Source organism: Lissotriton vulgaris, chromosome 12 (assembly GCF_964263255.1).
Source record: "Lissotriton vulgaris chromosome 12, aLisVul1.2, whole genome shotgun sequence".
Lineage (NCBI taxonomy): Eukaryota > Metazoa > Chordata > Amphibia > Caudata > Salamandridae > Lissotriton > Lissotriton vulgaris.
Genome location: NC_141700.1, coordinates 802,147,822 through 802,171,440, shown reverse-complemented (window position 1 = coordinate 802,171,440; position 23,619 = coordinate 802,147,822). Strand labels below are relative to the sequence as shown.

At 45.0% G+C, this 23,619-nt stretch overlaps 1 protein-coding gene and 1 long non-coding RNA gene across 7 annotated transcripts in view; one reads left to right on the top strand and one right to left on the bottom strand.

The window, feature by feature from the left end:
* MINK1 (misshapen like kinase 1) overlaps nt 1-23,619 on the bottom strand; it is a 675,548-nt gene that overhangs the window by 480,347 nt on the left and 171,582 nt on the right. The gene's annotated exons all lie outside the window — the stretch shown is intronic.
* Nucleotides 18,225-19,423, top strand: LOC147678784 (uncharacterized). Its single transcript, XR_015302586.1, has 3 exons — nt 18,225-18,322; nt 18,418-18,497; nt 18,824-19,423. It is a non-coding gene; the product is annotated as an uncharacterized LOC147678784 (long non-coding RNA).

Below are 23,619 nucleotides of genomic sequence, written 5' to 3'. Positions count from 1 at the left end.
TGTTCAGAACAGCTCCGATGAAAGGGAGTAACTGAGAAGGAGTCAAGTGTGACTTCGGCACGTTGCAAGTGAGCCCCAGCAAATGCAGAAGGTTTGCCGTAGTCTGGAGATGAGAGCCAACAGCCGGCGTGAAATCACCTTCAGCAGCCAGTCGTTGAGATAGGAGAAGACTGGCACCCCTGATCTGCGCAGATGAGCTGTGACCACGCCATTAACTTGGTGAACATGTTGCAAGGATCCTGCTCATACACAGAACTGTGCACAGGGACATAAGTGAATTGTGGTGTACCAGAAACTCACCTCAGTACCTAGAAAAACCCCAACCAGCTAGCATCAGTGTCACATTAAATCTTCATCCTATAGCAAAGTAACCAATTATGAGACAACCTTGAACAATGGATTTAGGACCATCTCAGGAATGGTGGGAAGTTAGAACACTCTTTAGTTATACTCTCATACCAGTCCACAACAGGAGTAAATAAGAGACACAGGTAAGGTTAAAATATTTCTTTTAACAACTTGATCTCATGTGCAGTATCTTAGCCAACATAAGCAGACATATGATTAAAAATAATATGGTCAGCATTGTTACAATTCCATAAAATACAAAAGGAGAAATCATATTACAATGATGGTGAAAACAGGTCTTATGTCGCCTAGTTTTAACACCCTCCCTATATAGGAACTATGTATTATAAACTAAAGAAGATCTCTTAGGCTTGTGTGGGGGACCCCATAACCTTTCCGCTCAGTAAGAGTAAATAACATCTGAATCAGCATAAGCTCTCTGCATCCCTGGAAATGGAAATCTTCCAAGTGTGTGTAATCATGGCAAGTGTGGAATAATAAGGGCGCCAGAATCTTAGTTGGCTCACAGCTGCCAAATTGTTGTGTCTAGAAAGCGTTACTCGAACATGTCGAAAAACAGCCACCATGTTTTGAAGGCTTCAGCACTCACTGTGAAGACAGGGGCACGATGTAAGTCTAGAGATGTCAAAAACAAAACCTTTTCTCATGTGTAGACCTTCGTGAAAGCTAACTTACAAAAACAGCTATGCAATGTCATGTGCAAAAGCAGCAAAAGGTAAAATGGCGTTTAAACTTCTAATAAGCCATGCTAACATAACATGCGCGCAAAGCAGGCCTTAGGCCATACTACAAACACCTGAGGGGCGCTGGTTAGGCCAAAAGGGACCAGGTGAACTGAAAATGCTCGTGGCCTACCGTAAACTGCAGGTAGTGCCGATGTGCAGGCAGAACGGGGACGTGAAAACTGTCACCCTACAAGTCCGACACTAAAATCCAGTCTCCGGGGTCTAGGACAGACCGGTCCAGAGCCAAGTTGAACATCTTGAATTTTTCTTTTTTGAGGAAGTAGTTGAAGGCTCGTAGGTCTAGAATACGATGAAGGCCCTGGTCCTTTTTCAGAACAAGAAAATAGCGGGAATAGCAATCACAACCTACTTCTGGCACCAGAACCCTCTCTAAGGCTCCTTTGGTCAAGAGGTCAAGACTTCCTCCTGGAACAAAATCAAATGATCCTCTGTCAACCAGAAATAGGAGGGAGGGGTGGTCTCAAAGGGGAGGGAGTAGCCCCTTCGGACAATCTAGAGGACCCAGCTGTCTGATGTAATGCATTGCCAGTGGTGGAGGTGATGGCTGATCCAACTGGATGCCCATGGTCTTGAAGGGCAAGACTAGGAGGGTTTGGATGCTGAAGAAGTATTCAGTCCGCTGGCCTCACCCAATTCCTCATATAAATTAATTTCCTCATCAGGCTGGTCTTCTAAAGTGTCTAGCAACCCCCCCAATCCTAGCCTTTGAGAATAAGGCTCAGGAAGTGACCTAGGACCTGTAGGTCTTGTCAGCGTCGGTAGGCGCCTCTCTAGGCTGCCTGGAATCAGAATGGGGCAGGCGCCAAGGAAGAGTGAAATGGCATGACCAACGTCGGTCCAGATCCATACCCAGATCCACAGGGGGCCATCGGCACCAGAGCCGCTGGTCCGGAACACTCTGGGTCCCCCTCTGAGCCTACGGGGGCCCGAAGGTGGGCTGGAGGGGTCAGGCCGCTCAAAAATTAGACTCCTGGGCTCATGAAATTCGACCCAGGTGCAGATTGGGGAGAATGAAGCCTAGAACGCCTATGTTCCTCCATTGCGTCGGCTGACGGACAGGAAAAAATCAAAGCACACGTCGACGACTTGTGTTTTTAGTACCTCTTAGCTGAATGTGCTGATGATTTTGAGAGGGACAAAGAGGACTTTGGACTCCTGGAGCTGTGCCGGGACCTTCCTCTCGACAGGGACTGTGACCTCCGAGGAGGCGAGTGAAGCATCACCTGCCAGGCAGTGTGCAGGTGACAAACCAAATGCAGATCCGTCACAGACATGGAGCTGTGACGGGCACTGCACGGTTTGAACCCTGAAGTCTTCCAAGAGGACATGACTGCCTATATATCAAACAAGCATTTGCAATGCAATAGGTCTCGCATTATTTAAGTTTGAGCTATTAGCATTGTAAATGGCAATTGTTTTTTGCTTTGTGCTATAGTTTTTTTTTACATAAAAAGCTACATATAAAATATGTTTTATTAAACTTATTTATGCAGTATCTAAATTTTGTTTGCATAAAAGAGTACAATAATATCTTAGTAAAAAAGTCAAATATTTTAATGGTAATTCACCAAATGTTCATTTATGTGTTGGTTTTGAAAATAGCTAAATTAATAGCTTTGTCATTTACAATGCCAATAGTTATAACTTTCGCAAATGTGACACCTATAGCATTTGTAATGCAACATTTGTATTTACGTGACTTAGATGTATTGATATTACAAATAACAATGGCTTTTAATTTTTTTTAATACTTAATAAAAGTGATTGTAATTTATAATGGCAATAGCTTAAACTTTTGTAAATAACTTTTGTGAAGATTATGTTCAGTGTATTTTATTGTAACGAAATCCAAGAACAGAAGTGAAATATTAACATCTTTTTGTGACATTTGTAATAAAGCTTGAAACATTGAGAGAACATATTTGTGCTTTGGTGGTGCTGAGTGATGCTGTGGTGGTGCTGAATGGGGCTGTGGTGATGCCGAGTGATGCTGTGGTGGTGCTGAGTGGTGCTATGGTGGTGCTATGGTGGTGCTGTGGTGGTGCTGTGGTGGTGCTGTGGTAGTGCTGTGGTGGTGCTGTGGTGGTGCTGAGTGATGCTGAGTGATGCTGTGGTGGTGCTGAGTGGTGCTGTGGTGGTTCTGAGTGATGCTGTGGTGGTTCTGAGTGATGCTGTGGTGGTTCTGAGTGATAATGTGGTGGTGCGGAGTGACTGTACTCACTGTCACTCTGCACTCACTGTCACTCTGCACTCACTGTCACTCTGCACTCACTGTCACTCTGCACTCACTGTCACTCTGCACTCACTGTCACTCTGCACTCACTGTCACTCTGCACTCACTGTCACTCTGCACTCACTGTCACTCTGCACTCACTGCCACTCTGCACTCACTGTCACTCTGCACTCACTGCCCCTCTGCACACACTCTGCACTCACTGTCACTCTGCACTCACTGTCACTCTGCACACACTCTGCACTCACTGTCACTCTGCACTCACTGTCACTCTGCACGCACTGGCACTCTGCACTCACTGTCACTCTGCACTCACTGTCACTCTGCACTCACTGTCACTCTGCACTCACTGTCACTCTGCACTCACTGTCACTCTGCACTCACTGTCACTCTGCACTCACTGTCACTCTGCACTCACTGCCCCTCTGCACACACTCTGCACTCACTGTCACTCTGCACTCACTGCCCCTCTGCACTCACTCTGCACTCACTGTCACTCTGCACTCACTGTCACTCTGCACGCACTGTCACTCTGCACGCACTGTCACTCTGCACGCACTGTCACTCTGCACGCACTGTCACTCTGCACGCACTCTGCACACACTGTCACTCTGCACGCACTCTGCACACACTGTCACTCTGCACGCACTCTGCACACACTGTCACTCTGCACGCACTCTGCACACACTGTCACTCTGCACGCACTCTGCACACACTGTCACTCTGCACGCACTCTGCACACACTGTCACTCTGCACGCACTCTGCACACACTGTCACTCTGCACGCACTCTGCACACACTGTCACTCTGCACGCACTCTGCACACACTGTCACTCTGCACGCACTCTGCACACACTGTCACTCTGCACGCACTCTGCACACACTGTCACTCTGCACACACTGTCACTCTGCACACACTGTCACTCTGCACACACTGTCACTCTGCACACACTGTCACTCTGCACACACTGTCACTCTGCACACACTGTCACTCTGCACACACTGTCACTCTGCACACACTGTCACTCTGCACACACTGTCACTCTGCACACACTGTCACTCTGCACACACTGTCACTCTGCACACACTGTCACTCTGCACACACTGTCACTCTGCACACACTGTCACTCTGCACTCACTGTCACTCTGCACTCACTGTCACTCTGCACTCACTGTCACTCTGCACTCACTGTCACTCTGCACTCACTGTCACTCTGCACTCACTGTCACTCTGCACGCACTGTCACTCTGCACGCACTGTCACTCTGCACGCACTGTCACTCTGCACGCACTGTCACTCTGCACGCACTGTCACTCTGCACGCACTGTCACTCTGCACGCACTGTCACTCTGCACGCACTGTCACTCTGCACGCACTGTCACTCTGCACGCACTGCCACTCTGCACGCACTGCCACTCTGCACGCACTGCCACTCTGCACTCACTGCCACTCTGCACTCACTGCCACTCTGCACTCACTGCCACTCTGCACTCACTGTCACTCTGCACTCACTGTCACTCTGCACTCTGCATTTGTCTGCTGCAAGGAGTCACCATACTTCTTTTCAAAGATTAGCGTGCGATACAATCAGCAACAAAAAAAACCTCGAGCAGGCGGACATCTGCTGTCTGGCTGGCGCTAGAAAAGAGAAAGCGAGTGAGACGGGGCACTGATAAAAGAGGGACGAAAGATGAGCCAAATACACCAACGGGAATTTCTAGTTTTGTTCTATATAAAGGGCGCTGGAGGTTCCCCTAAAGACCATCCTGCCTGCTGAATGGATGGATGCGTTCTGTAACTAATACCTTCAACGAGGTGAAAGGAAAAGTAAAACGTGCCCCTGGCGTTTTCAGGAACTAAGGCGGAGAACGTTCAAGTTCATCATCCAATGAATCGTAACAGCGCTGGAGGTCCGCACTGGAAAGTCTTAAAAAGGCTGACAAATACACAGAACACTAATTAAATATAATGAAATGAGAACAAACTCCAAGTTGTCGTCCTCCTGCTGGGCTCTCACCTCCCTATACCATGCAAACACAAAACTGCCCATCCCCCTGCTCAAGCCGCCGGCCTCTCCTTGGAACAAGCATGGCGCGTGCTGCAGTCCGCCGCCGGCCTGCGACCAGGAAGTCAGGCAGGCCGGGCTGGACAACTGGAAACAGGAAGTAGGAGGGCGGGAGCCTACCCCGCCTCCCACGGAAGAGCCGTGATTGTTTTGAGCACCGGAGCAGGCAGGAGCCTACCCTGCGCCCCGGTGCCGAAGAAGGAAGGAAGAGTCCTGCTGCCGGTGAGAGCCGAGGAAGCCCGCGATTGTTTTGAGCACCGGAGCAGGCAGGAGCCTACCCTGCGCCCCGGTGCCTGCCGGTGAGAGCCGAGGAAGCCCGCGATTGTTTTGAGCACCGGAGCAGGCAGGAGCCTACCCTGCGCCCCGGTGCCGAAGAAGGAAGGAAGAGTTCTGCTGCCGGTGAGAGCCGAGGAAGCCGGTGAGTGGGGCTTCGCCTTGTTGGGGGGGGGCATGTGTGTGCGCGCGTGCGGCGGTGGGCTGTGTATGTGTGTGAGCGTGCGTGCGTGCATGTGTGTGTCTGTGTCTTGGAGTCTGTGTGTATGCGTGTGTGTGTGTGACTGTGGGGGGTTGCCTGTCTGCGTGCCTGCGTGTAAGTGTAAATGCGTGTGCATGCATGCGCGTTAGCCTGACTTGCTGGGAGTACGGGAGGGAAGCGCACGGCGCGGCCCAGGACGGAACGTGCGCGTTCGCGCAGCCAAATCCGCCTGCTAAAGCTCGTGATAGTTTTTTGTCCCTCATTCCCCGGCATCCGACAGCTATAAGTCTCTGCCCTGGACGCATCCTTCGGATGCGAATTCCAGGGCGAGACCTAAAAAGGGGTCGACAAATGTCGAAAAATCTTGTCAAAAAGTGACCGAGGGTAGCTCTCTTCACAGATCAGAGCTTGACTGGCACAGAAAGAAAAGAATTTACGTCAGCGTGCTGAAGTGGCACCTACATAGGTGATGTGGACGTCACTTCCGGCGGAGCGGACAACGCCACGCGGAGGCGACCGAAGCCACCCAGCGACGTGGAGGGTATTGTCCCAAGAAATAAATTCCAGATCGAGTCTGACACCTGAGAAATTCAAAGGTCAGGAATCAGCAGAAGAGAAAGGAAAGCTAGATGTCTCTATCAGATAACTAAATATTCAAGATGATATCAGTGCAACCACCAGGGGAGCCAATTACCAACTGAACATACTAAGAAAAATCAAAACCGTCCAATCCCTAGTAATCTCCCGATTATGTTACAGGAGTGCTACTTTTGCAGGATTACCCAAAACTAGACTGGCTCTGTTAAGAACCACTCTGAACTCTGCTGTGGGCGGGGCTTATCACAGGATCTAGTAAACGGGACCCCATGACACCAGATCTAAACCATCTCAAGTGGCTCCGGTTTGAAGCAGGGATTCAGTTGAAGATAGCCTGCATGGCGCAAAAGGCTCTTCTACATCATAACACTGTTTACTTAGTACAAAAAACTCAAACTCTCTGGGGGGAGTCGCTCCCTAAGTTGTTATAACTCCCTATTGTTAAAGCAACAGAAGTTCAACAAAACGAAAACTTATAACCACAGCTTTTCTGGTCTTACCCCAAGAATAAGGAGCGCGAAACCTCTCGAAACCAGTCCAACTCTTGGACTACTTCTTTAAAAGAAGTAAACCTGCTATTTCTGAATAGATTCTTTCAACACTAGACCTGAAATCACTCAGCTGGACTAGTTTTTCTGTACACATTTCTGAAGCTTTAGTTTACCAAGAATCTGCTAAGGCGTTTGCTATATATTGTATTTACATGGTTTGCTCTTCTTACTGCTTTTCACTTTAAATGTTTTAACATGTTTGCTATTTGTACATTTGCTGTCTATACCTACATCTGTTTATTGACTGTTTTGAACCGGTTTCTGCTACTTGTACAGCGCCCCGATACTCGCGTTTTATAAAACTCGTAAACAAATGAATTAATTAAACATATCACTCTGCCCAATCTTTCAATGAACTCATCCTCAACTACATCAGCAACTCGCTCTTCTCCCTGGAGGAGACCTACAGTATGACATACTTACAGAGCCCTAAACCACCACACTTCACCCTACACACCTACTCTTTGCATCCAAAGAGACAAAGAAGTCATGTTCGTCTAATAAATGGATATACAACAACAGTGCTTGAGTCAAACAAAAGGCAAGCCTTGGATTTTTGGATTTGAAATGGAAAAATTCCAGTCTGAACGCAGATTCAACAGGCTACAAAATCCACCAAGATGTATTTCGAGGCGGACACCTATAAAAAAAATGGAAGGTAACACTGATTAATAATCCCATCCGCAGCTTTGCATTCTGACCCCTATGTGATTCTCTGCCCTCTTTCTTCATCTGTAAAATAAAACAAGCACTGCGAAAACCAATAGGTCCTGACATTCACTAGCATTATCCGACCGTTTGCCTTTACAAAAGCTCTTCCACACTGGCCAAAAGAAGCAAAAGACAATCAGTAAAATAAAAATTAAAAAAGAAGAAAGAAAATTGATGAGGGTGAATAGGAGTATGTGCATCATACATGAGCTGCTGTGTGTCATGACGCTATGGCGGTGCCAGTGTGATGGCGTATATCTGTGCATGCATCGCCAAGCATGAGCATGCATATGTCATAACCCCGGGGACATGTCCGTTTTGTTTACTATACCCTTCCAAGATGGAGGATGCCCATTGTGGAGCATTAAACTACAAAAAAACAGAAAAAGTGTTTCAAAGCAGAAAGGGTGGCCTGGCAGCATATTGCATTCCTCAAAAGAGAAAGAAAAATATACCCAGGGGTGGGGGATAGGGAGTATAGGGACAACAGTGGAGCAGGTGGGGGCAGCAGGAAGTGAAGTAAACATCAATGAGCATCTAGAAAAGCAGGTGGGAAGAACCTGGGTGGGGAGAAAAGCTGAAGCTCGGTAGGGTGGTTCTTAAATAAAAAGAAAACCACAAAAGGGACGTGAGGGAGTAAAAGAAGCAACAAACGAGCTGGGGAAAACACATACTGTGGGGGTAGGACGGGGGTATGCTGAAAATGTGGCAGGACGAAGAGAAAGAAAACACATGCAGAAAGCAAAAGAGTTCCCTGAATGTGAGCAGTAGAAGGATGCAAGTTATCCTTTCAAAAGGATGGCAACGAAGGCATGCTCCTGGGGGTGTGGGGGGTAGTGGGAGGGAGTGAGACAAAACAGCAGAAGAGAAAGAAAAGCCACTGAATAAAATGCAAGCATACAAGACGGACAAGAAACCCAACCAATGGGAAGCAGTGGACTGACCCAAAGCCCTATCCAAGAATTGGTATTGTAAACAATAGATCTTCAACTACAGCTAAAAGCTCCCTGTAGGCAAGACCTAAACAGGTATACACTCTTAGTACAGGACAGTCTGCCTTCTACAGACACACAGAGGATCCCTATACACAACTCAGCACCAGAGATGAACACCCTGCCGTGACGGGTAGCCTTTCATTTATCTACAGTCCCGTCTGCTAACATTCTAAGATGGGCTCCACATCCTAAGAACAGGATCCTTCCTTCACCTGTGAAGGGGATGAAACGTACACCTGAGTATTTTCAGCATTACTATCAAAACTTCCATTCATTGCTTTAGAAAGCAGTAGTGCTTTCATTCTCATGAGAGGCCATAAAAGTTTAACATACTCAAGAAGGGCCACCAGGAGCCAAGCGTTGACCAAACTACATGTTCTAAGAATGGGGTGATGTTTGTCCATGCTCCTTGACAGCACCACTCCAGGCGCCCTTTGTACTAGTAACACATTAAAAGGCGTTCAGAGCATACCCAGGAACACATCAGCTATATAATAACAAAGAGGAGTCTAGCTTCATCGCAAAACTCCTAAACAAACCCACGATTGTGAGAAAGGTATTCAATCCGACAGCATTTATCACCTATGTTATTTTTCCACAGTCTTTACTGTGGGGTTCTTGTTCTATTGAATCTACTTTGTGCTACGGACATAACCAGTGTACCAATCAACTAGCCCAGTCGGTGTACAACCATTGGCAGTACCCATTTTTCCACTATACTGCTCTTAACTGCTATCTCATACTTCACAATAATTGACGCTGTATATAATATCTTTCTTGATACACACTTTCGTTGCCTTTGTCTTTTTCATTCTCTCCTAAACATGGACAATTTAGAAACCTTTGGTTTCTCAGATGAGGATTATGCCAATATGCTAGGCCAGATTACAGGAAATAACACGGCAAGTACTAACTCCCTACCTAACTCCAATAGTGAATGGCTAAAATTACTTAATCTCAAAAAGAAAGCTAAACGCATGGAATCTCATGCATTTTTCATGTGTGAGTACCTTAAAGCAGGAGTAATCCCCACAGGTCTCAGAGTAAGGAATATACCGGCCTTGTTTATAGAAGTGCGCAAATTCCTAGAACGCTGGTCACTTATAGCTAACAGATGCTCGCGAGACTGGATGCTATTAATCATAGACACAGTCCGAGAGATGCTAGCTGTATTAAACAAAGAAATAGCAGAACTAGAGGAGAAATTAACAACTGTCCCAGCTGTAGAAGAAGCGAAAAAAACACTACAAGAGATCAATGAAGAAATAGAGGAATTTGACACCTATCTCATAAAGAAAAAAATGGACAAACTGAAAAAGGATGTCAGATGGTTTGCACGTGAAAAAATCTATCCTTACTTAAGACCAGATTTCTATCAGACAGGCCCCCATGACCAGATACCATCAGGAGTCAGAACATATAATCAAGGGCCCCATAATCAGAGATACAACAAAAGAGTAAGAATCCAAAACTTCTCTGAAACAAACTCTTCTGAATCAGACCCAGAAGGGCTAGAAGCAGAAGAGCTAGATTATGGTTACCATGAGAACAACCAAAGAGGGCAACCAACAGGTAGATTCAACAGAGGCCCCAGACGATCGTCTTTTTTAGGGAGAGGACGAGGTATGCACAGACCTCGTTACCCCGGGACGAACACGAACCATTACCAACAATCGAACCCTCCACATCCTCAGCCTTATGTCCAAACCAGAAGACAACAATATTGGAAACAATAAAACTAGATAACACACCTGCCATTCCAATATTCAATTTGTCCAAGCACAAATTATCATCAGAAGAAGTGCGAGTCCTTAGTAAAGGACTCTCCTTCGTCCCCAGTGCGTTTGCGAATAGGTACAAAATCAATCAAGATATATTTTCCTTCTTTCGTAAGGTGAGGCTTAAAAAATTCTTTGACGGGATAATGGTGAGTGAAGAAGAGGCAAACACATCTGGATGCAAACCGCCATCCACTTTCACGCCAACACTTGACATGCTAGGCCCAGAAGTAGGGATTTTCGAAAAAAATGTGCTAAAAGAGTTGGAAAGAACCTTGAAATACATCCCTAAACCACAACAAAATCTGAGCATATCAGAAAGAGAAGCTCTTAAACGCCTGCAAGCAAACACAGGTATCACTATTAAACCGAGTGATAAAGCAGGAGGCATAGTAGTTATGGATACCGAAAATTACACTGATAAAATCCAAAAAATGCTCAATGTTGAAGAACATTACAAGAAAATCAACAGACGAGCAATATCAGAGTTGACTAAACAAATAGAACAGACAGTCAACAAAGCATTCGAAGATGGCTTCATTTGCCATAAAGAAAGTGATTTTCTGATAAAAACCAATGCAGTTACTCCAGCGATCTATGGTGTCCCCAAGACACACAAAAATGTCTTAGACCCTCCACTCAGACCCATAGTAGCCTCCAATAATTCCAATACAGAGCCTCTCTCCAAATACTTAGACACGTTCCTATGCCCTCTTACTACCATATATGACTCCTATATAAAAGACACAGGTCATATTATCACCATTCTAGAGCATGTCCCATTCAATGAAAATACACAATTCTTAGTTACATGTGATATAGAATCTCTCTATACCAATATCCCCCAGGACCTAGCAATGGAAGCGGTGGCAGCGCTCCTTGCTAGGACACCGGGACAGAGACCAGACACCTTCATCATGGAATGCTTGGATATTGTTCTCCACAACAACTTTTTTGAGTTTGGAGAGAATCTATACCAACAGATCAAGGGAGTCAGTATGGGGGCCTCTTGCGCCCCTAGCATTGCTAACATCTACATGGGTGAATTTGAATTAAAAAACATATTCAATGAAGTAGCCCCCTTCTATGAAAATGTCACGAGGTGGCATCGTTTTATAGACGACATATTCTTTATATGGACAGGAACCGAGGAAATGCTAAAAGAATTTATGGAGTGGCTCAACCTAGCAGACCCACATCTGAAATTCACCTGTAATTCTTCAACCAAACAAGTTGAATTTTTGGACATTTGGATTCAAAATAAAGAAGGAGAAATTACAGTCAGCTTATATCGCAAACCAACAGCGAAAAATACCATCTTAGAACACGGCAGTTATCATCCTCCGTGTCAAAAAGACTCCATCCCCTTTGGAGAATTTCTAAGGATAAAGAGAAACTGCACAAACAACAAAGACTTTATGACACATGCCACCAAACTGCAAGACCGCCTATTGGAGCGAGGCTACCCCAGAAGATTAGTTCGCCAATCACTTAAAAGAGCGAAGTATTATAATAGGGATGCCCTCCTTAACCAAAGTGCCAAAGCCCCTAACTCTAATCTGGTTTGTGTCCTTATTCACACCACTCTTAACAACAAAATAAGACAGATTATAAATAAAAATTGGAAGATTCTAAATACCTATGACCACTCGACAGAGCTGAAAAAACCTCTGATTGCGTTTAGGAGGAACCCTAACCTCAGAGACAAGCTAGTCCACAGCAGGACCAAACCAAAAGATAGAATACGTCAAAGTACCATAGATGGCAAGCCATTACCAAAAGGGAACCATAAATGTGGAACCTGTCATGCCTGTGATCAGGTCATCCCTGGCAACTCATGGTCTTACAGAAACAGAACTGGTCAATTCAAAGAAATGACAAATTGTAAAACCTCCAATGTAATCTATCTCATTGTTTGCCCATGTGGTTTAGGCTACATTGGAGAAACAGCTAGAGCATTCCGAGTTAGATTCTCGGAACACAAGTCAGCGGTCAGAACTAGAAAAACTAATGCACCCATGGTAGCACATTATATTCAATATGACCACTCAGAATATGACATGCGCTGGCTTATTCTTGAACATATACAGTACACTCCAGGTAAGGGCATGACAAAATTTCGGAAAAAACGAGAAACTTTCTGGATATACCATCTAGATACAGTACGCCATGGCCACAATGAAGAAATCTGCTGGATTATTACTGAATAGTTAACACACACAGGACCAGCCCCATATCAAATTCCCACATCAGTGCACAGATATCCCAATTATCCTTTGATTTATATACATAGATATAATGACATCTATTACCAGAACACCCTTATCATAAACCCGCTGTCTCTAGGACTGCTCTAAACTGACATAGGAAGACAACACATCTTTTCTTGGCGATGTGGGCTTTACATCACGGGATCACTCCCTGGTACCTTATAACTAGTGGCCATATAGCAAAACTAAATGACAATAGGCATTAAATGCCACCAAGAAGGCACAATACAGTGTTAAACAACCCGTGCCTCCTCACTTTGGGAGCAAGAGCAGCAGAACTCTCCCATAGGAAAATAATTACAGAGCCTTTTGCAGGAATTCAGCCCTATTACACCACTAAGTGGATACTAAAACTATACAAACACACAAGGTTACATCACCATTAAAGTTATACACAGTACCTACAACAGCACGTATAACTAGAGCAGACCGAGGCATTATTGGCAACGAGCGCCATGTTGTAGTCTCTCAACATAGTCACATCTCAGTCCTTTCTTTGTGCTCACCACTGCATTTTCGGTTTGCTCTGGCTGAGTCCCCTTTCTATCATCATCTCAAGAACAGGTTTAACGTTATCGCGGGTTATGCCGCAGCTGTTACCAATTCCCCATTGAGAGCGCTATATAAGCGTCACACTCACTACGGCCGAATGTCAGTGGCAGTGACATCGGCCGGAGGCGCCCTTGGATGCGAGTAGATTTCTCTGCATATAGGTAAGCACTCTTCACGGCATGTTCCCTTTATTGGTTTAAATCCCTCAATGTTGGGCCGATAGTAAAAGTTACCGCCAGCGCATTAGCTCTTCATCTGATAAATGTAGTGGGCTGCCAGCTAGGGAATGACCTAATACTCTTTGTCCGTAGTCCGTAGTAAGTACGTCCTCGATTAGGTTACTGAGTTGCCGCATAGCCTGAAATTAATTTCATGGAACATAAACGGGCTGGGAGGTACAACAAAGGCGGATAGTCTAAACCAGCTTGCAAAGTGTGTTGATGTTATTTGTCTACAGGAGACATGGCTATGCGGCAACACTCAGGTAGTTGAAGGTTTCGTTCATTTTCACAAACCAGCTAGCAAAAATAAAAAATTTGGACGCCCCTCAGGGGGTATGGTAACACTTGTTTCAACCAATTTTGTAAAAGAGTCCAAACTAATCAGTTCACTATGTAAATGGCTGTTGGTGTGTAATGTATGTCATCTAGGGTCCAATGGGGAGGTTGTCCATCTGATTATCATAAACGTATATATCCAATGGGGGTCTCAAAAAGAATATGAGCGAGAATTAAGCCTCTTTAAAAAGGATATAATTGACTTGACAGAAAAGTATGGGAAGGATACTTTGGTAATAATGGGCGATTTTAATCACAAATTAAATTTTGGAAGGTTGGATCATTGGTTCGAGGATATGTTGAGTGCCTATAACATAGATCCAGCAAATTTCCCATTATGTCCAACGTCTAACCAGGATGAAGTTCTTGGAAAGTTCTTGGGGTCAAAGTGTTTAATATGCCTGAACGGCAGGAAGGATACTGATCGACCTGCTACACAGACCTTTAGAGTGGGAAACCAACATTGCCCTATAGACTATATCTTTATCCAGGCGTGGAACTATGTATTGGTAAAACAATTCTATGTTATTAAGCGCAGAGATAGCGACCACAATGCATTGTTTTGTGAAATTGTAGGTGGAATATTGGGCACTGGTGAAAGGGTAATCCCCCAAAGTGTGGAGTATCCCAAACGCATGTCCACAAGACTGACGGATGAGTATGTGGAGAAACTGGTAAGTTTTCAACAAAACTTATCAACGGAAAGGTTTGAAGGGCATCAGGTGGCATGGTATGAGGATATAATAGTACAGGCGGTGCAGTGTATAAGAGTGTACCTAAATGATAAGAAACAAGTCAAGGCAATTGCACAACCCAAGAAAGGAAAGTCCAAGTGGTTTAATCAGGAATGTCAGAGTAAAAAAAGTGTGATACGAAAATTAGAGCGACGCCAGAGGATCAGCTATGACCTTGGGAATGTGGAGCTCTTGCTTGGGTTGAAGAAGGAGTATAAATCCCTAGTAAAGAAGCAGAAAGGGATTTTTAAAGAAGAATGCTGGGCAAACCTTTTAGAAACAATTGAAAATAAAAATATAAAAGGATTCTGGAGGTTGATACAGGATGCCGCAGGAAGGGTACCGGGTACTATGAGCTGCGTTGTGGAGGAGGCAGTATGGGTAGACTATTTAAGTAACCTTTATAATGCTAAAAAGTCCCCGGAAAGCGAGAAGAATAGATCAACTCGGATAAGGGATGTAGAAGGTTTAATACCAGACTTCTCTATAGAGAAAGTGAGAGAAACTATTAAAAAATTAAACTTATCACGTGCAGCAGGTCCAGATAATCTTCCCGCCATCCTAATTAAAACCCAGATAGATTGGTGGGCTGGATTTTTATCCCACATGTTTGTGGCAATCCTGGCTTTGGGTCATTTCCCTAAATCCTGGAGAGGTGCCATAATTAGACCCCTGCATAAAAAAGGAGAAAAGAAAGACCCTAAGAACTATAGGTTAATTAACCTATTAGACATCGGGGAAAAGGTATTCTCTAAAATAGTCCTGGGAAAATTGAAAGAATGGGTGGAGCGGCAGTCAATAGTTCCAATAGAGCAAGGTGGCTTCAAGGAGGGGCACTCCACTATTGATCACTGCTTCGCACTTTGGGCTGTAGCCAGGAAGTCCATGGAGCAGCAGGGCAAATTGTTTTGTTGCTTCGTGGACTTTCGAGCAGCCTTTGACTTGGTGGATAGGGACTGTTTGTGGGAGACATTGAGAAAGTATGATGTTCCGGCGGATCTTTTGTTAATTATCCAAGAATTGCATAGCCATAACTGGGCACGGGTGATTAAAGATACCTCTGGCGGCCTTACAATGGAAATACCGATAAATAATGGGTTGAGGCAAGGCTGTGTTCTGGCCCCGTTACTTTTTGCCATATTTTTAGCAGACTTGCCCCTTCTCCTGGGTACTGCCAGAGGAGCGAGCCCTAAAATAAATGGTAAGCATCTGTCCTGTCTGTTGTACGCAGATGACCTTGTAATAATGGATCAAACAGAGGTGGGGCTTCAGAGGAAGTTAAATGCATTCAATGAATATTCTATCGCAAAACGACTTACAGTAAACATGGATAAGACAAAAATTCTATGTTTTGGGAAGAAGAGCACGAAGTTTAGCTGGTACTTGGGCCAAACCAAGCTAGAAACTGTAAGTGAATATAAATACCTCGGGATTTGGTTCACAAGGTCTCTGAAGTGGGATTCCCATTTGGAAGCGCAGAAACTAAAAGCGCATTTAGCGGTATGCGGGTTGAAAAGATTCAACCATAGCTATGGCGATATGTCTCATAAACCTCTCTTGACTGCCTTCAAAGCTATGGTTCCGCCACAATTCCAATATGGGGCTGAAGTTCTCTGCTTCGATGGGAAAAGCACCTGGGATAAAGAGGAGGGAAAATGTTTAAAAGCCTTGCTGTCCCTCCCTGGGTCGGCAATGATCCAGGCAGTTAGAGTAGAATTGGGCCTAACCGCATGGAATGTTCAGGTGCAGATGAGTCTCCTCAGATTCTGGAACCGTTTGGGTCAGGGGGAAGTCACTAAGGTATCACAATGGTGTATGAAAGAAATTCAGACTAGTGAGTTAAAGTGGGCGAAGGCAACAAGAAGGAAACTCCTGGCCATTTGTGATTACTTGAATGTGAACATCGACCCTATGACACTCCAAATTAATGTTATAAAGAATGTTCTTAAAGTGCATGGTAAAGAAATTTCTAGGGCGACAGACCAAATGTATCTGAAAGAGAAAGACTCTGTAAAGTTTATGAGCTCAGGATGGGAGAAAGACTCTAACTTTCCATATATAGACTTACTACCAAACCGTTGGATAAGAACAGAAGTCTTTAAATTACGAATAGGTATTAATCCGATATTTACAAATAGTGCAATAAAAACTGCCCTAATGCATCCTGATGGTAAATGTGTGTGTAAACTAGGAATGAAATGTGATATTTTGCACATCTTGCTGGATTGTTACATGTTTTTAAATTTACGTAAACAGTTTCTCCGCCCGATATTTTTAAAATATGAGGTTGAGGATCGCACTAAAGCACGGGAGCTTTTAGTTGACATGGAAAATCTTGACATTGCGATAGCTATCGGAAAATATATGCAGGGGGTATATAAGTTCCTGATCTGTCTGGAGACCCAAAATAGCCAATAGTCCTATAATCCAAATGAAATTTGGTTTTAAATTGTATAAAGGTTGTTTTTAGGATAAATTTTATTGTTAAGAATATGAATTTGTGTTATGTGATTTTAAATGATAAAGGTGGAACTGTGGTTTATAGATCAAACGGTCTAAATAAACATATTTTTGACTTGACGTCCTCGCAGTCAGGGAAAGCACTAATCCCAGGAATATTACATAACTCTCTTCCCTCACTGCATGTTTCCCCTAGTAGTTTCAATTCCCAGACGCTCGGTTTTAATTGAAAGTTGCAGCCAGCGCACTTGCTATTTACCTTGCAAACGTAACAGAAGGCCAACTAGTGTATTATTTAACACTCCTTATCCGCAGTTGGCACGTCCTTACAGACAGTTAGAGCCTCTATCCCAGTAATATCACAAGATGCACACATTAGGATAAACACGCAGTATCAGCACACAATAGCGCCCGAGGATGCGAAAGATTTCTCAGTGCTTAGGAAAATGTTTTCCGTGCAGCACTTTCTCCTTATAGGCTCGAACTCCCCTTGCTCTGCTATGTCTAAGGGTTGGAATTAATGCATTGGAATTTGTTTATACAATCATAGCGAGCCAAAAATTAGAAAACTACCAGACTGCAGCCCTCCCGAGTAAGCACTTTCAATCAGACAGAGAGAGCCCTCATCTCGGCGCAGAAATTTTAATTATTAAGTTTACAGTGTAGCATTCCTATATAAAAGTGAACAGATATCATTTCTGTCACAAGCAGTAGCAATCACACTGCAACTAGTACTAATGGCAAATTCGAGGACAGGCAGTACACAGCTAAGAATATTAACACAACTAAATACTGCACACAGAGGGTCATCATTTAACATAACATCAGTCTGATAGAAGTTAATATCTCACTGTTCATATCTTGCGCCTCATAGTCAATATGAATAGCAGAACGCACCTTAGTACAGGACAGTAAAAAGAGACAGAGTTTAGCTACCACACAGAGCCCGAAAGATCAGCAACACAAAAATTATGAACACAGAAAACACTGTGCTACCCCCACAAATAAGACATATATGCCCGATAGGTCATATGCCGAGGCGTATCTTATTCTTGTCATCTCCCAAACTATGAACATACCTTGGTATCCATTACAAATCTGTGACCCGCGTTGTTTTGCTTTGTTTTAGGTCCCAAAGAAATAATGACCGATAACATAGGCCCAGAGAACTCACATTATAGCCTTTAATCCTAACCGCAGATACATCTGGAGGATCCAAAACTCTTCGGTAATATGCAGTCACAAACAAACTTATATAAAGAAACGTCTCTAAAAAATAGCATAGAAAATTAAGAGGCTTCATTTTTGTATCCCTATCTACAGGAAGCTACCCTCACAGAGACACGACTGTCCATAAAATCTATTTTCCTAAAAGGGTCCTAATAGTGTCAACGCAGACACAGGTGATATAAGTAACTCCTCAACCTAGTTGTAGATGACACATACTTGTCATGCATGTGTCCACACACCAGGTGTCACCTAATCTGCTTTCTTATTCTTTTGGGAGGTATAAGGCTTTACTAAACTACTTTCTCACACAACTTTCCTTTTCAGCTTGGGTAACAAGGTACTAAACTATTCAGTATTCCTACCACATCCGACTAATTTTTAACTTTGATCTGGTCACAGGTTGGACCATAGCACAAAACAGTTTTATTAAACCTTTGAAACATTTATCTGAATTCAGGATGCTCATAATTTAATCATGGTATATATGTTCTCATTGCAGATAATGAAAACCCCCTGGTTTTAACTGTATGTATGCACCTGTCTGTTGTCCATTTACATGTTGGCCCTGAAGAAGGTGAAGCAAACTAAGCACATCACCGAAACGTACGTAGGCCGTACGCATCAGACACCCTCAGTTTAAATCAGAAATCAAAATCTGGAGAAGGAAAGGAAAGGAGCACTAAAAACTGCTAACCCTCAAAACAAAAAGGAAGAAATAAGATAACGGGGTCTAGCCATATTCTGAGGAGTCTATCGAAGGACACGATACATGTTCACTTTTTTTCACTGTTTTGTGTTATTGTCAGTAGTGTTAGAATAATGGGTATGAAAGTTTGAATTTGTATGAATGAAGGTATGAGTGAAAGTTATTTTATGTGTATTGCTTAGGGGTTTGTGTTTAGACATGATCCAACCATGCATTTTTTAATTATATATACATATGTTACCATGTCACTGTTTTGTAACTTTGATAAAATGATCACTAGAAAATGAAGAAAAAAATAATTTGTTATGCAAAAGATATAAAATAAATGAAAGAAATCAAATATACATTCCATGTCTTAATGAATTATCTCTTGTTCTTATGCAGCATCATAATTGTAACCTTGTAGAGACTTTAATGCTCAGATGTAAAGAAATATAGGTCAGTATAGAGGTTCCCCTCATTGTTTGTTATAGACTGTCACTCCCTCCTCTAGACCTTAAAGTATCACAGGGAGTCCCCATTCACCTATGTCACATTACGTCAAATGGCAGAGTAGGCAGAGAGCCACAAACCTGCACTGAAACCAACATACTGGTGGGCATGTTCCAGAGGTAGTACTGGTCTATCTGCACTGAGCTCACAGCTGGACAGCATGGGAGTCTCTGCTCAGCTGACACAGTACATGTCCTGCCGCACAGGTCTATCTGATCCCATCTCTTCCAATGGAGGGGTCTGTGTTGATGTCATGCCGTACAGGTCTGTCTGTGCTCAGCTGTTCCATCTGAACGGGTCTGTACTCAGCTGCCACAGTACATGTCTTGTCGCACAGGTCTGTCTGTGCTCAGCTCTTCCACTGGAGGGATCTGTGCTCAGCTGAGAGTAAAGACAGATATGTCCTGCCGCACAGGTCTGTCTGTGCTAAGCCCTTCCACTGGAGGCGTCTGTGCTCAGCTGACACAGTACATGTCCAGTCACACAGGTCTGTCTATGCTAAGCCCTGCCACTGAAGGCGTCTGAGCTCAGCTGACACAGTACATGTCCAGTCACACAGGTCTGTCTGTGCTAAGCCTTTCCACTGGAGGCATCTGTGTTCAGCTGACACAGTACATGTTCTGATGCACAGGTCTGTCTATGCTAAGCCCTTCCACTGGAGGATTCTGTGCTCAGCTGACACAGTACATGTCCAGTCACACAGGTCTGTCTGTGCTAAGCCTTTCCACTGGAGGCATCTGTGTTCAGCTGACACAGTACATGTTCTGATGCACAGGTCTGTCTATGCTAAGCCCTTCCACTGGAGGATTCTGTGCTCAGCTGACACAGTACATGTCCAGTCACACAGGTCTGTCCTACCCTAGCACTTCCACTGAAGGCGTCTGTGCTCAGCTGACACAGTACATGTCCTGCCGCACAGGTCTGTCTGTTCTAAGCCCTTCCACTGGAGGCGTCTGTGCTCAGCTGACACAGTACCTGTCCTGCCGCACAGGTCTCTTTGATCCCATCTCTTCCAATGGAGGGGTCTGTGTTGAAGTCCTGCCGTACAGGTCTCTCTGATCACATCTCTTCCAATGGAGGGGTCTGTGTTGAAGTCCTGCCGTACAGGTCTGTCTGATCTCAGCTCTTCCACTGGAGGGGTCTGTGCTCAGCTGACAGTACATGTCCTGCCGCACAGGTCTGTCTGTGCTAAGCCCTTCCACTGGAGGGGTCTGTGCTCAGCTGGCAGTACATGTCCTGCCACACAGGTCGGGCTGTGCTAAGCCCTTCCACTGGAGGGGTCAGTGCTTAGCTGACAGTACATGTCCTACCGCACAGGTCTGTCTGATCTCCGCTCTTCCACTGGAGGGGTCTGTGCTCAGCTGACACAGTACATGTCCTACCGCACAGGTCTGTCTGATCTCCGCTCTTCCACTGGAGGGGTCTGTGCTCAGCTGACACAGTACATGTCCTACCGCACAGGTCTGTCTGATCTCCGCTCTTCCACTGGAGGGGTCTGTGCTCAGCTGACACAGTACATGTCCTACCGCACAGGTCTGTCTGATCTCCGCTCTTCCACTGGAGGGGTCTGTGCTCAGCTGACACAGTACATGTCCTACCGCACAGGTCTGTCTGATCTCCGCTCTTCCACTGGAGGTGTCTGTGCTCAGCTGACACAGTACATGTCCTACCGCACAGGTCTGTCTGATCTCACTGCTCCCTCTGGACCGGGTCTGTGCTCAGCTGACAGTACATGTCCTGCCGCACAGGTCTGTCTGATCTCCGCTCTTCCACTGGAGGGGTCTGTGCTCAGCTGACACAGTACATGTCCTACCGCACAGGTCTGTCTGATCTCCGCTCTTCCACAGGAGGGGTCTGTGCTCAGCTGACACAGTACATGTCCTGCCGCACAGGTCTGTCTGATCTCACTGCTCCCTCTGGACAGGGTCTGTGCTCAGCTGACAGTACATGTCCTGCCGCACAGGTCTGTCTGATCTCACTGCTCCCTCTGGACAGGGTCTGTGCTCAGCTGACAGTACATGTCCTGTCGCATAGGTCTGTCTGATCTCACTGCTCCCTCTGGACCGGGTCTGTGCTCAGCTGACAGTACATGTCCTGCCGCACAGGTCTGTCTATGCTAAGCCCTTCCACTGGAGGGGTCTGGGCTCAGCCTGGCAGTAGAAGTGTATCTGAGCTGAGCTGAAAGCAGCACTGGTTCATGTGATTTGTGTCATGTCTACCTAATCTGATGTCTGCAGTTCTGCCCGATGGGATTTGTCCTCACGTATGGGACACTCGGGCAGCATTACGGCTGCAGTGCTGGACTGCCTGTAATAGGTGCCTGGCAATATTGGCCTAATCAATGGCCCATCAGGTGAGTGTAAAGGCCCTGGGACCACTTATTCTCAAATAAGGATACAAGCGCTCAGAAATGGTGATCCAAATACGGAGTGTGTTGCAACAGTGCATTCTGTGATATAAATATTAATTGTCTGGAAACACAAAGATGGTCACAATAGAGTGGAATCAAGTATGTATGACCAAGTCAATGACAGATTTTCTCAATAACACATCCAATGAACACAACTGTGGCACTGCCCAGAGGTGAGGGTCAGAGGGGTAACCTTACTTCCAAGTCAACCTCTGCTCACAGGCCGAGGCAATACCACCTATCCACTCATACCAGAAAAAGCAAACCCTTGTTAATGGAGAAGGACCTTTGGTATACAGGCCTACTCCAGCTTGCTCTGAATGAATAGTGCTCCTCACCACCCAAAGCCGACAGAACACACTGAACGTGTGTTGGAAAGTGGCCCTTTGGCAGGGTCACCCTGTTTTTTTTGCTGAACCCTATTTTCCTACTGCACTTTACTCCTGCTAACCACTATTAAAGTGATTGTGCTCTCTCCTACCAGCATATTGAGATTGGTATACACTTGAATCGTATATCTAACTTACCGATGAAATCCCTAATATATAGCACAGATTGTACACAGGGCCTGCCAGTTAAATTTCACTAGTGGGCTGTAGCAGCCATTGTGCCAACCACTGCAGTGACACAGCAAACCTGTCTCCAGGCCTGCCACTGTAGAAAAGCTGTTGGGTTTTAAAATGCCAACTTGACCTGTCAAAAAAACCTTATAAAATATTAATACATAATCCCTAAGTAGCCTTAGCGCCCATAAGCCATAAGGGCGCATAGTATTTACAAGTAGGACATGTAAGGTTTACTGTTCCATATGCCCTTACAATGAAAAAGGACCGAAAGCTAGTTTTACTGCAGCAAGGCTGGCTGCTTCATAGGAAAACACTAGGTTACTCGGTACGGAAGCAGCTAGAAAAGTAATTCAAAGATTCTTAAATAGTTAATCAAAATCCAATGTAATGGTAAGATAACATTTTGTACAACTATTAAGCAAAAGTTACTTTTTAAAAGTTACCTTGCCCTGTGTAAAGTCCCTGGAAGCCATGCACATGTGTTCTTCCACTGCAGCCATTCAGTGTTTAGCATTTGAATCGGTGTGAATTGGTGTAAAACATCCCCCAGGAGCAAACAGGAGGCTGACCTGAAAGGGCAGTGATTACCCCTCTGAACAGACAGAATATGCAAGAAGTACTAGGGGGTGCTTGAATGTCACATCCTGTTCCACAGGTCTGCTGGTGTTTTCCACTAGACACTTGGGGCGCACTTCAGAGAGGCCTCCCCATCACAGAGAAATATTAGCGGACACTGGGGCAGGGCCCTTTTTTGTTTGCCCCTCTCTGTTTTGTTCTACCACACTTCTGTCTCTCAGGTGGTTATGGGCCAAGGACCGGCCTCAAACTGGATTTTTGTGTTAGATGTGGAAGCGCACTAGGATTACGGTAGTACATTGCCCATACACATCAAGCCCGTAAGTGTAGCTCAAGACGTTCGCAATCTTGAAAATACCCAAAGTTGTAAGGGTTAGGACCATCACCCCTTAGGTTAGGGAGCCTCCAGGGGTAATTTCCACCCACAGGCGCCATCTCCAAGCACTATCTTCAGAACATTCCCAGATATGTGGAAGATCAGAAGAGGATCGAATCTGTTGTCTGAGACCAGCAAGAGCCTAGAAGACCGGGCATGTCCCCTCTCT